Source organism: Macrobrachium nipponense, chromosome 3, assembly GCF_015104395.2.
Source record: "Macrobrachium nipponense isolate FS-2020 chromosome 3, ASM1510439v2, whole genome shotgun sequence".
NCBI classification, from domain to species: domain Eukaryota; kingdom Metazoa; phylum Arthropoda; class Malacostraca; order Decapoda; family Palaemonidae; genus Macrobrachium; species Macrobrachium nipponense.
Window position 1 is genome coordinate 86634733 of NC_087202.1, and position 12500 is coordinate 86647232.

The window sequence follows — 12500 nt, forward strand, 5'->3', positions numbered from 1 at the left end:
CACGAAATGTCGAGAGTCTCGCGTAAACGCCCATATATTCATTCCTGCCACGTTGCTCGCCTCCCTCTATTTCTAGATCGTTTAGATCGTTTTGTGCTGTTTTAGGAAATTCCGATTATTTCTCCGATGACGTCTGTCATTTACGTCACTCTCATTTCCATTACCGAAAAAATATTATTAGCGTTTAGTAAAGCTGCAGTGCTACTTTTAAGCACCATACATAAATGGCCCCCGTAAGGGGGTAGTGCCGTCAATTAACCTCGTGCGGTGCACTGTAGGCATCACTTAAGGTTCTTTACAGCGTGCCCTCCGCCCCTAGCTGCACCTTTTACTGTACCTCCTTTCATATTATCTTTCTTCATCGTACTTTCCACCCTCTCCTAACACTTCATTCATAGTGCAACTGATTTGAGCTTTTCCTCCTGTTACACCTTTCAAACCTTTTACTGTCAATTTCCATTTCAGCGCTAAATGACCTCATTGGTCTCAGTGCTTGGCCTTTGGCCTAAATTCTATATTCAGCTCAACTCAACTACTTAAATGGCTCGTTGCTTTGTGCTACTTTAGTCTGCTGCACCGGGGGACTGGTAGCTTGTGGCTGCAGGGATGGCGTGAGGTGAGGCATATTTCAGATTGCCGGAACATTGACTCACGCATTGTCATTAGTTCATGTGTGTGTGTTGGTGCGAACGTCTCAGACTTCAAGAAACGTCGTAGAGAACAGGCTTTCCTCCGGGGTGCTTTTGTTGTGTTTAATGAGCTTAAAGAAGAGAGAAATAGGGAGTCTATACCCTCCATTTTGGGTGACATATTTCATATTAAAGGCAAAGATGCAACCCCCAAAGGAGACACCGACCCAGAAGGTTCTTTGGAGCCTCATCTTAACCTTGAAAGCAATATGTCTCACCCTATGTAAGTAGAAGGTCCAGACTCCCTTCGCCCTCATTAAACAGAAGAAGAAAACCTCATGGAAAAGTCTTGTTATCTTTTCCAGAAAGCTATTCAAGTCATCATTTTTTTTCAAGATAAGCCAACAAAAATGCGAAAGCTGCGGATGTATGTAATTTATATGTACGGAGAAATACAGTATTTCCTAGACAAAGCTATTTACAGATTTGATCAGATGGGAATGCAATGACAAGCTGTGTCAAGGTCTTCCTTGATGTATGCACATGGATTTCCATACTACCGAGTATTGCTCCACCTTGGCATTAACAATTCCAAAATTATATGGTATGCCTTATCGGTTATCTAAAGCATTGTCTTATAAGCTGCACACAAAAACAGTTCAGTCAAGGACACACAAAGTAATGATTTTTTAACATTGTTCACACATATTAATCGGTGCTATTTCTGGAAAAAATCTTGCAATAGAGAGGGCTGACAACAAAACATAAGCACACGGCTGGAGGGTAAATATCAGCTATTATAGCAGATCAGAAATGTCCTGAGCGCTGAACTCAAGGTTTCGTCATCAATGTATTAGGTGAAGGCACTATGTGAAGCATAGGTTTTCCTTTTAGTCTGTTTAGTAAGATATAAAAGGATGAGAAAAGGGCGCAGACTCTAAAGTAGGGATAAAGGCTGTTACTTGAAGGCTTCCACAAGAGCTGGCGTCCCGTGCGGGCTATACTCTGTCTACTTCTGCACTCTGGAGAGGCCGGGTAAGCAAAGAATGAATGCCTGTCTAAAGACGGACTCCCAGCCACGCTTTCGCCTTGTTCGAAAATTATTTTCTTCCCGCGTCTTGTGAAGTGAAAGTTCTATCGGTAAAAGAAGTTTAGAAGAAGCACATGGGGCATTGGATATTATTGAGAGAAGGAAATAATGGAAAGGGAATAGCAAAGAAAGTGATGGAATTGAAGTTCGAGAAAATAGTGCAAATATGGAAAATTTCTGTTATATATTATACTAAAAGGAACTTATGTGATATGGTCATTCAACAAGAATGTGATCGGTAAAGGTGTAGACGACGTGAAGTAATGACGCTAATGCTGTTTGTCAGTGTCTCCCTCTTTTATTTAACTCGTCCTAAGAACCCTTGCATCTGAGACCAATTACTTCCATCAGTTTATTTATATCATTTGAGCAGAATGAAAACGACGCAAAGGAAATACGGCCACTGTCTAGTCTAACTTGCAGCTTTGCACAGGAATTACATTTCGTTGTAACATTTCCAACATCCTTGCACTCACTAGTTGTCATTATTCCACCGTCTTTGCTCGGACTAGGTTTCATTATTCTTGCCATCAGTATGCAAACATGTAGCCAGTTGGAATTGGACGAAATCCTACACTTGTCGCAACATCTCTTCCGCATTTCCTAAACTGAGGAGAGGAATGCAATTACAATGTAGTGTAGATACGCTGCAGTTATGAAGAGTGTTTTTATTGCGTTTGGTCTAAGTGGCTATAAAATATATCATGGTATATTGCATGTTAATCTTGTCAGCACACATACATTCATAACACCGAGCTCTTTGTTTCCCGTCAGTTCGAATTTGTTTCTAAAATAGAAAGCAGCTGTGACCTGAAAAACAAATGTTTGCTGCAGAAAGTTACACTTGTGGAAGAGAGAACTTTCTTTCACTTCAGACTTTGGATTTTAGATAAGATTCATTCGATGTCAGTAAAAAAAGATTAAAATGAATATTGAGAAATGCACATCGTAGGCTATCCTAATTTCCTTGGCTGAATTTAATGAATGTTCATATGAACCAACAAACATAGAAAAATAGAGATTTGTGCGATTGTTCTATATATTTTATTCATTTATTCATGCAATGAACATATTTCGTTTTAAATGACCGAGATTCTTCCTGGTGACCGGAAATAAATTTCAAAATTAATAGATAGATAGATTGATAAAGCTAAAGACCGTCTAAGATTAATTTCTTAGATTACATATAATAATGTTCCATTGGTGAAGAAATCCACAATGGTGTCATTGTATTTATATGTTAAAGATTTAAATAAAGCTCGATACTCCTTTTCAATCAGATTGAGAAGGAAAATCGATCAGGATCTTGAAAGCTCTCGCTTTGTATGTATTTTTCATAAAGAAACACAATTACATCATTGTGGATTTCTTCACCATTCTCGTGACTCATATGATTATGATATTTCTATGAATATTCTAGCGTGACAAATGCCATATTTGTATGATTGAGAGGCAATCTTGAATATTTACAGCCGATGCAATGCGCAAGTTTTTGTTGATTATACAAGCATGTATTATGCATTTAGTGGCACAAAATAACAGCAAATGGCCACAGAGTTATGCTTTTTCTTCGTAGAAATTGTTCCTTGTGAGCGAGTATTATTTTTATTAGTCATAGCAACACTAGGACAACACTAGATCTTATAACGATGGACATTAGTCTGATAATTTTTTTATTTAATTTTTTGTTTGCGAAATGTAGCTCTCTTTAAACCGAATAACAGTTTATCTACATTTAGTTCAGTAACCATGGGGAATTAATAGTACCAAGAAGTGAATGTGAGACAACAATGATACATGTAGTATCTTACGGTTGTGGAACCATTTTTCATTAACTGATGACAGTTTTTTCACCGAATATAGTACAGAGACGTTATTCGTAAAATCCATAATGTCCGACAGATCAGTCCTAGCCTTGTTACTTATTCCTCTTATATTTTTAGCAAGTGAAGCCCTCCAGTCCGAAACCCTTTCGACGCAGTCCTCAGTCCTTGAGCGTCCGTTACTGTCTCTTGATAGGATCTCGTCTCACGCTTCGTGATTCCTAACGCTCTCCTTTACATGTGCAACTAGAATCAGCATTGGCCTTTGGTATCTCCGTATGTTTTCTGCAGACGTACCTCCTAATATAAACTTTAGTCATTTCCCTTGTGCTGCTGATCTTTTCCGAACCCGAATGAAGATAGTACCATTTCTGTGCTCGTCTATAATGTCCTGTAAATAATACGTACATAGATGAGGGAAATGGTCTTGCGTTCTCAACCTAAATGCCATTTTGAACTTGCTGCTACGGAGCTGAACAGAATTTGTTACAGTCCTTTAAGATGTAAAGGATGTCACCAAAATAAATAATGACGTTAAAGTGCTTGGAAATTCCCTCTTAACTCTCCCCCACGCACAGGAAAATGTATAGAAACGCGACCGCTTCTCAGTCCGATAAGCGCAAATTTCGGTTATCGCAGAATTATTCCATTTTCCGTATGAAGAATACTATTTTTTAGTCGCCCTCCTCTTGTGAACGGTGAACCGAGCGGAATCACATTAAATCCTCAACGTATCTCACTAAAATTAAAAATATTTTGGCCGTAACTTATTCATTTTGAAGTTATAATAATTTTGCATGGTATCTTTTCTCTGGTTCTTTGTATGCATGTGTGATAAATATAACTATATATATGTATATATATATAAATATATATATATATAATATATTAATATTATCTCTTTAGTATTGTAATTATATATACAATGATATATATATATTGTATATATATATATATAATTCATACATATGTATATATATATATATATATATATATATATATATATATATATATATATATATATATATATATATATATATATGTGTGTGTGTGTGTGTGTGTGTGTGTGTGCGTGTAGGTACATAAAATTATGCAATATTTTACTGAGAAGCTTTTACCGTTTGAAGGCTATGACTTTTTCAACTTGGAAGTATATATATATATATATATATATATATATATATATATATATATATATATATATATATATATATATATATATATATATATATATATATATATATATATATATATATATATGTGTGTGTGTGTGTGTGTGTGTGTGTGTGTGTGTGTGTTGACCTGGCAGTCTGGCATTTAGAACGCTAGCCTAACTTACGAGGAAATCAGCGTGTCATTTCCCATGGAAAGGAGAGAGATTCAGCTACATCCCGTTCTGACTTTTGTGTTTCGGAGACTTAATAGTGAAGTATCGTAGAAGAGGGAAATGGTCTTGCGTTCTCAACCCAATGTCATTCCGAACTGAAAGGGTGGTGATATTATTTTTCAAGGAAAAAATACATATAGGAGAAAAATTAGGAAAAGTATAAATATGTTTTTGACAAAAATAAAAAAAAGTAAGAGGTTTTAAACAATAGCGAATAGCAAGCGTAACTCTTCGAAAATTCAGCAAAAGGAGCTCGAAATGTGTCCCGCTTCTAACTCCTTTCAACAGTATTATGCAAACTTGACGGGTTCCCAGCATTAAAAGTTACTCCAGGCAATAGGCTCTTAACTTTTACTTTGATTCAGTTTGAACCTTTGTGTAAAAGGTGACCACTGAGAAAGTAAAAGGGTCCTTTTCAAGTAAGAATATTTCAGTACGCGAATTTATGTCCGATGGTTAGGACACTCACCTAATAATAGGATTCAGTTACCTGTTGAATCAATACGAGATGTAGTTGAATATCTCATGAATATCTTATGAATGATTACAGAAAAGCCGGGTGAGAGTGACCTGCTCGAGGCCATTCTATGGTAATATATACATATATACTGTTTGATCCAGAAGTAAACACTCACTTCTAAAGGTTTTTATCGTTTCTCTCTTTCTCTTTCCACCAAAGTTGTAATTCACAAATTCGACTTACACCTAGGTATATAATTAATTCCTTAGCGTAGTCATTAGACATATCTAAGTACGGAGTTGATAACCCTTACCTCTGTTCCATGAGGAGAGAGAGAGAGAGAGAGAGAGAGAGAGAGAGAGAGAGAGAGAGAGAGAGAGAGTGTGTCATATAAGTAGTAATTATTTTCTTTCTAATTCAGGATTGTTTGTAGATATGATAATATAGCGTATATTTCACCCGATATCATACAAAGTAATGTTAATTCCCTTGACATTATTAATGTGATCCTTTGACATCAATTGCGATGTTCTCTGCGGAGGTAACATGTAACTTTTGCCTGTGGGAAACACCCATCTTTACGCCTATAATTACCTTGTAATATTTCATGAAAAGTGAATCTCAACGGAGACAATGAATATTAATTTTATTTGTAGATTATAAGTTTGTCGTTGAGCTCAAGGGACAAAAATGATTATCTCCCTAATTAATTGTAATATCTCAGATAATTAAGAACTTGGGACATTTGATTTTCTTTTATCTGCAACGCTGAAGACTACATGTTTATTTTATTTATTTACTTTCTTTTTATTTATTTGTTTGTTTATTTTATTTTTTACGGCTTTATTTCTAATATCAAGTTCTGGGTAGTTTTGAAGTTGTACGAATTCATTGGGTGTGTTGTATTTTGAGAGGAATACCTTGAGGCAAGTACCTTTCGATTTTAAAATGCAATTAAAGAAGGATTATTCTTTCCATTTATCCAATTTTACTTAAAAAAACTACTGATCATGCAATGTATCGAAAACCATTGATTCCTACCAATAGAGAGCTTGTCCATATGCTGCTTTACACAATATATATGAAATAATTGCAGATCGTCGTGTATTACATCATTTTGATATTTGAACCACTGAATAACGAGAATATGGTTTATACGAATTTTCATTTTCAGTGCTTCTGCCCAAAACTGTATTCCGCGTTTATGCATTGAAATAAGACGCGTATTCCACTGTTATTTATTAAGTAGTACGTTATTTATCTGTGGGGTCATTGACCTTGGAAAATAATTCTCTTACTCGTATTACCAGACATTGTAATGTGAGATTTAAAAAACAATACATGATGGAGCATTTGTATGTAAAGATGCCCAATAGAGCAATGCTACTTGCATTATGTTTAGTTGTGCTTTAGTCGTTTTGATGACTTATATGTGAACAAACAGTAGGAATGGTGATAGTTAACACTTCAGGGTCAAGGTCAAGACACGGCGTAAATGTATATAATTGCGTTATTCTTCTTATTGAGTTATAAACAGTGTAACATCTGTTTCTTAGGGTTCAGACGTCATAATGGCAAGTGTGGTGATGAACGTTTTAATGAATTCTTGAACTGATGTAAACTTTTATTCGTCCATAGCAGTAGAAATTAATAATCAATTCTTGCTGATTTTTGAAATTGTTGAACTCATTGCTCCATATCTTTTCCCAGAGTCTCTTATTTGGTTCGGCTTCAGGAATTTCTGGGTGGTTGTCTTCCCCTCTTAGTTGGCTGTATAGTCTTTTTCTGGTTCCTGTTCATGTACCGTTGGATCTTATGTGCTTTGGCCTTAAGCCTCTGTTTTACATCTTCTATTGTGTTGTTTAGTCCCCTCTCTTGTACTTTGTATTTCTCGTTGAGTTCCTCCCTTGTTTTCTTGCTTCTTAGCCTTTTTTCTGCCATCTTTATTATTATTAATTATTATTATTATTATTATTATTATTATTATTATTCTTATTATTATTTTATTATTATTATATATCATTATATATTATCATAATAATAATAATAATAAAATAATAATAATAATAATAATAATAATAATAATAATAATTGAGAAACAAATCCACAGTTATGTAAATGTACATATATTAAACTTCAAAATACAAGGATAGCTTTCCGGAATATGTTCGATTCCCCTTTTCAATTAAAAAGGGGAACCGAACAGATTCCCGAAAGCTGTTCTTAAAGTTATAAATTTAGTATATGTACATTTGGATAAGTGTGGATTTGTTTCTCCATTGATAGACTCAATAATAATAATAATAATAATATTGATAATAATAATAATAATAATGGCATTTACTAGACGCGATTTCCCCAATCAACGAGGGCGGATGAAACAAAGACGTCCCTGTCTAGAAAAGACAGATCAGTCGAAAGCTGCGTCCAAGTAACGAAGATTCGCGCCGTCGTTAATTAGTATTCATTCGTTAACCGTGATAAACAGAGAGCTGAGGCAGACGACGTGAACACGTGATCCGAAATGGCGCAGCCGAGTTAATTAGAATGTCAACATGAAGTATGTGGCAATACCTCTTGGAATTAATGGTGGGCCAGATGCCGGGTAAACAGAGGGAATATTCGAGGATTACCCTTTGATGTGTGATTATTCCTTGACTTGCTCACCGCCTTTGGTTCCTCGTTTGCGAGTGATATTCACCCGATTAATATTAACTGAATTTGCTACGTCGTGTTTCTTTGAGTATGACGGATAACTGGTATTCGTTGGATCACAGTAGCTGTGCTTTCGCTTGAGACAGTTTGAGTGATATTTCTTTATGTGTATGAGTTGAGACAGATGATTAAAACTTTTTTTTTCTTTGTGATAGTCGTTATGTCAAAGTAAAAAATGGATTAATAGTCTTTGTCGTAGTCTTTTTGTCATAGTACAAAATGGTTTAATAGTCTTCGTCATGGTCGTTATGTCAAAGTACAAAATGGATTAATAAATACGTAAAAAATCAACACTTACTGAATTTTAGTATCCGTGCTTTCAGTTATGACAATTTGAATGCTATTTAAGATCGTCATATCTACTGAGTCATGGAAGCTATCTTCTTATCAACAGAAATTAAGTCTCATTGCAACAACGCTAATATTGGCAGATCCGTAAAATCATTACCCCTACCTATGAAAAGTTTTCTGATGATTTAGACGCCAATGTTGACTTGAATCAAGATAGCAGTAACTCCATGAAGTAAAGTATGTCTTATATTTTCCAAATCTTATTCATTTGTCTGCCGTCGGGTGGGACAGCTTGAGTAATAATTAAAACATTAATATTAGGAGCATCAGGACAGTTTGTCTTCTTGTACGACAGTTTTTTTGTGTGTGTGGAGGGGAGGAGGGGAGGGGTTTGTGCTTTATTTTCAGTCATTAGGAACTTTTTTATGAAATGTTCATCAGATCTGACTGCTGCTGTAGACAGAGAAAACAGTGCTTGGTGTGATATAAAGTTTTCGAGGAGTTTTTTTTTGAACGGCTGGTTCATTGCACATAGAAAAGAAATCACTGGAGTACAGCACTGTTTATTGGTCGATCACATCTTTAAAGAATTTTATCAAGTGGATCAACCATTTTTCTTTTCTGGTTGAGACATTCCACTGATCTCTGGAAAAACCAGTTATTGTGGTATAAGGAGATTGATTAATGAAAGGAAAGAATCCCTCAAATACTCTCTCATGATTTGGATGTATTTAGATTTTGCTTCTTCTAGTGGCATATAGGGCTTTGGTTAACAACCGTTTCAGTATTAATATTCGTTGATGTCAACGTCAGCATTCAGATATGCGAGTATACGAATTTAAAGAACATAACGAGGAACTGAATTTGATTCCAATTAACACAGCGATTAGCAGTGACTTTTCCTTTGGTAAAATACAACCATAAGATTCGATTGTCTGTGATTTTTCTTATTTATCAAATCATTTTTTGTCCATCTTTGAAAGAGCGGAACTATGGTAAACTCAAATAATTATAAAACATGTTTTGAGGCACCTACTTTCCCATCTGCACAAATGTTACCATGTTGCAGGAGCAAAACTCCTTAGTAAAACAAAACAATTTATGTAGATTGAGCAATGATGACTTTTTGAAGTAAGCGGTGGCTCTTCCTACGAAAATAGTGAATAATGATTATATAATACGAGCGCGCAGGATAGTAGTTTCCTGAAATAGAAAAACAGTATTATTATTATTATTATTATTATTATTATTATTGAATGATTTTCTGTTGTTACTATCAATAGTTGTTGTATTAATATAGTAATGTACTTAATATAATGCCTCTTTCATGTTTTCCGAGGGCGCATTTCAAGATCAAGAGAAGCTGCTCTGAGATTTTCATATGAAAGATTGTCATGTGTATTGGGTACTGCGTGTCCAATATTTACCTTTGTTTTTTCCCGTCCTCTTGGGTGAGTCTATTCATGTCGAACCCTCTCGTGCACAAGTCCTCCAGACTTCTCCCAGCGAGTTCTTGTGTTTATCCATGAATGGTGACGGAAAATGCTTGATATTATTTGGAATATTCGAAATAAAATGCTAAGATTCGATGAAACGTTTGTATCCCATTAGAAATTTCATTTGATTTTCATGTCACTGATCAGATAGAAAGCTAAAAGTATAATTAGTATTTTATATTTAATTTTTAGAGAGATGAAATTTGCTTTACTTTTTGGGACCCTTCTGCTGGGCCTCATTTGGATCTTTCGGTAGAAGGAAACTATCCAGATGGCTTTTTGTTTGTCCGTCCGCCCTCAGATCTTAAAAACTGAGGCTAGAGGGCTCCAAATTGGTATGCTGATCACCTGCCTTCGAATCATCAGACATCCCAAATTGCAGCCATCTAGCCTGAGTAGTTTTTAATCTTATTTAAGGTTAAAATCAGCCATGATTGTGCTTTTGGCACGGTTATAGGTGTCAACAATACAGTCCACCATTGGGCAGTGGCTGGAAATTTTATGGGCCGAGGCTGAGAGTTTTATGGGGCGTGGCTGAGAGTTTCATACAACATTATACACTGTACAGAAAACTCGATTGCGCCAAAGAAACTTAGGCGCATATTTTCTATCTTTAGTCCTGTCTCTTTAATCCATCAGTTAAATGTTCTAGATGCATGGATAACCTGGTCTTCTGAGGCACAGCTCGTTTCAGGTAGAGGTAGAGAGGAGCCATACAGTCAAAAGCATTGGATGTTCCTCATGACTTAGAATATTTTCCAATTGCTCCTCACAGCCAGCTCACAAGGGCTTTTGCAACTTCGTATCGTGGGATGAATCCGTAACCACCCCATCCTTACCCAGACGATGATGGAAGCTTGTACATCAGGGCGCCTAGCCATCTTATCCAGTCTCACATCCCTGTGGTAACCAGGCTTTATCTTGCTTAACATTTGTTATCTATTTCCTTTGCTATATTTCCATTCTTATCCTTAATCCATCATCCTTCATTCCGTTAGAGAAACAATTTCTTTGTTCATCATATGATACGAAGCCAAGAATTGTATGATGTCAGTTAGCATTCTATTTTATAGATAACGTTATTTGGTACACATAATTAAACTTAATTTATTATTTTATTGATAGGGCTAGTGGGGAATGATCTTACAGAGGGATAACTTCTCTGTCGAAAACTGTAGAACGTCATGCACTGGTACTTTTGTGAATAAGGAATATATATCTAAGCCAAAAAAAAAATTTATGTTGTGAAGTGGTATATGTGCTTCTTTGAATTTGTGACAGAAATCTTCAGAATGTTTAATGTGACTGGGGGAAAATGTGCCTGAGAAACGGGTTTGTTTGTCGGTGATTTGCATTATCAAAATAATCGTTCATCATAAACACTGAATTTGGGTGAGGCAGGTTGTTGACTGGAGGTTGGTGTAGCCTGGGATGTGGGGAGGGAGGTGGAGCGAAGGAGGCAGGTGGATTGATTACTAGTCTTTTAATTATGATTCTTGATCTTGCAAGTTATCGAACATTGTAACATTATAGTCCCCTCATCTAGTAAATCACAGGCAGACAGATTTCATGTAATCTAATTTTAATGATCAACTTAGAGTAATACTGTACGGCTTCGTGTGTCAAGTAAGTAGGGTAAATGTTGCTTGGAAACATTTATTTGTGATTGTTGAATTGTAGCTCACAGAAATGTTGAATCAGGAGTGAGGGCTAGTCGTGTGGCTATGCTGAATGAGTGATAGTGACAAGAGTCATGTTGATAAGGGTAGGCAGGGAAGGAAGATAATGTATTTTAAATAATACTATGGTGTTTTATACCTCTTTTGAAGAAAGGGAATTTTCAATAACGATCCCATTCTTTTTTTTTTTTATTTGATGAAGACAAAAGCTTGTTTATTGATCCATTTTTCCTTTTGACTGGTGCCTGATGAAAATAGGGTAGGAGAGACTTTTAAATATTTTATTGAAATCTAGAGAATAAGGGGAGATTCAATTAGGCTCGCTTTGCTTTTTTTTTTATTAGTGTCCAATGAATATCAATGATGGAGAGGGAGAAGGTTTCAATGCTGTCTATCCTTTTCCCCTTTTGTTCAGTATGTGAAGGATGCATTTGAGAGGAAATGCAAGTGAATGTTGGTATATTTATTTGTTGGATGCTATAGAAATCTGGCCTAGACAAAATTTTGCACACGGCCTCCACGTCACCCCGGGAAGGTTTAAAACTTAAAATTAAAATCCCTACCCCGTGACAGACATACAAAAACAGAAAAAACAAATGAAATTTTCGTTTTAATCACCTTTTCTTCAGTAACGATATGGGAGTCACCCGTAGCTTGGGTGGAAAGCTTCATCTTTTCTTCCAGAACTTATGATCAGTTGGAACATCAAAGCCTTGAGAAAATAAATATAGAAAATTCCTTGTTTAACTATGTTAGTCATTAAGAATAATGTAAATAATTGTTATTAGTTATAAATGATTATTATTAGTTGATTAATGTCAGGAAATGTTATAAAGGGGATATAAAGATTTAGTTTTGCTAAATAAATCAGTAAAAGTATTACTGGAACATTTGCAATTGATCTCTAGATTGCACTCCTCCAACAAACCT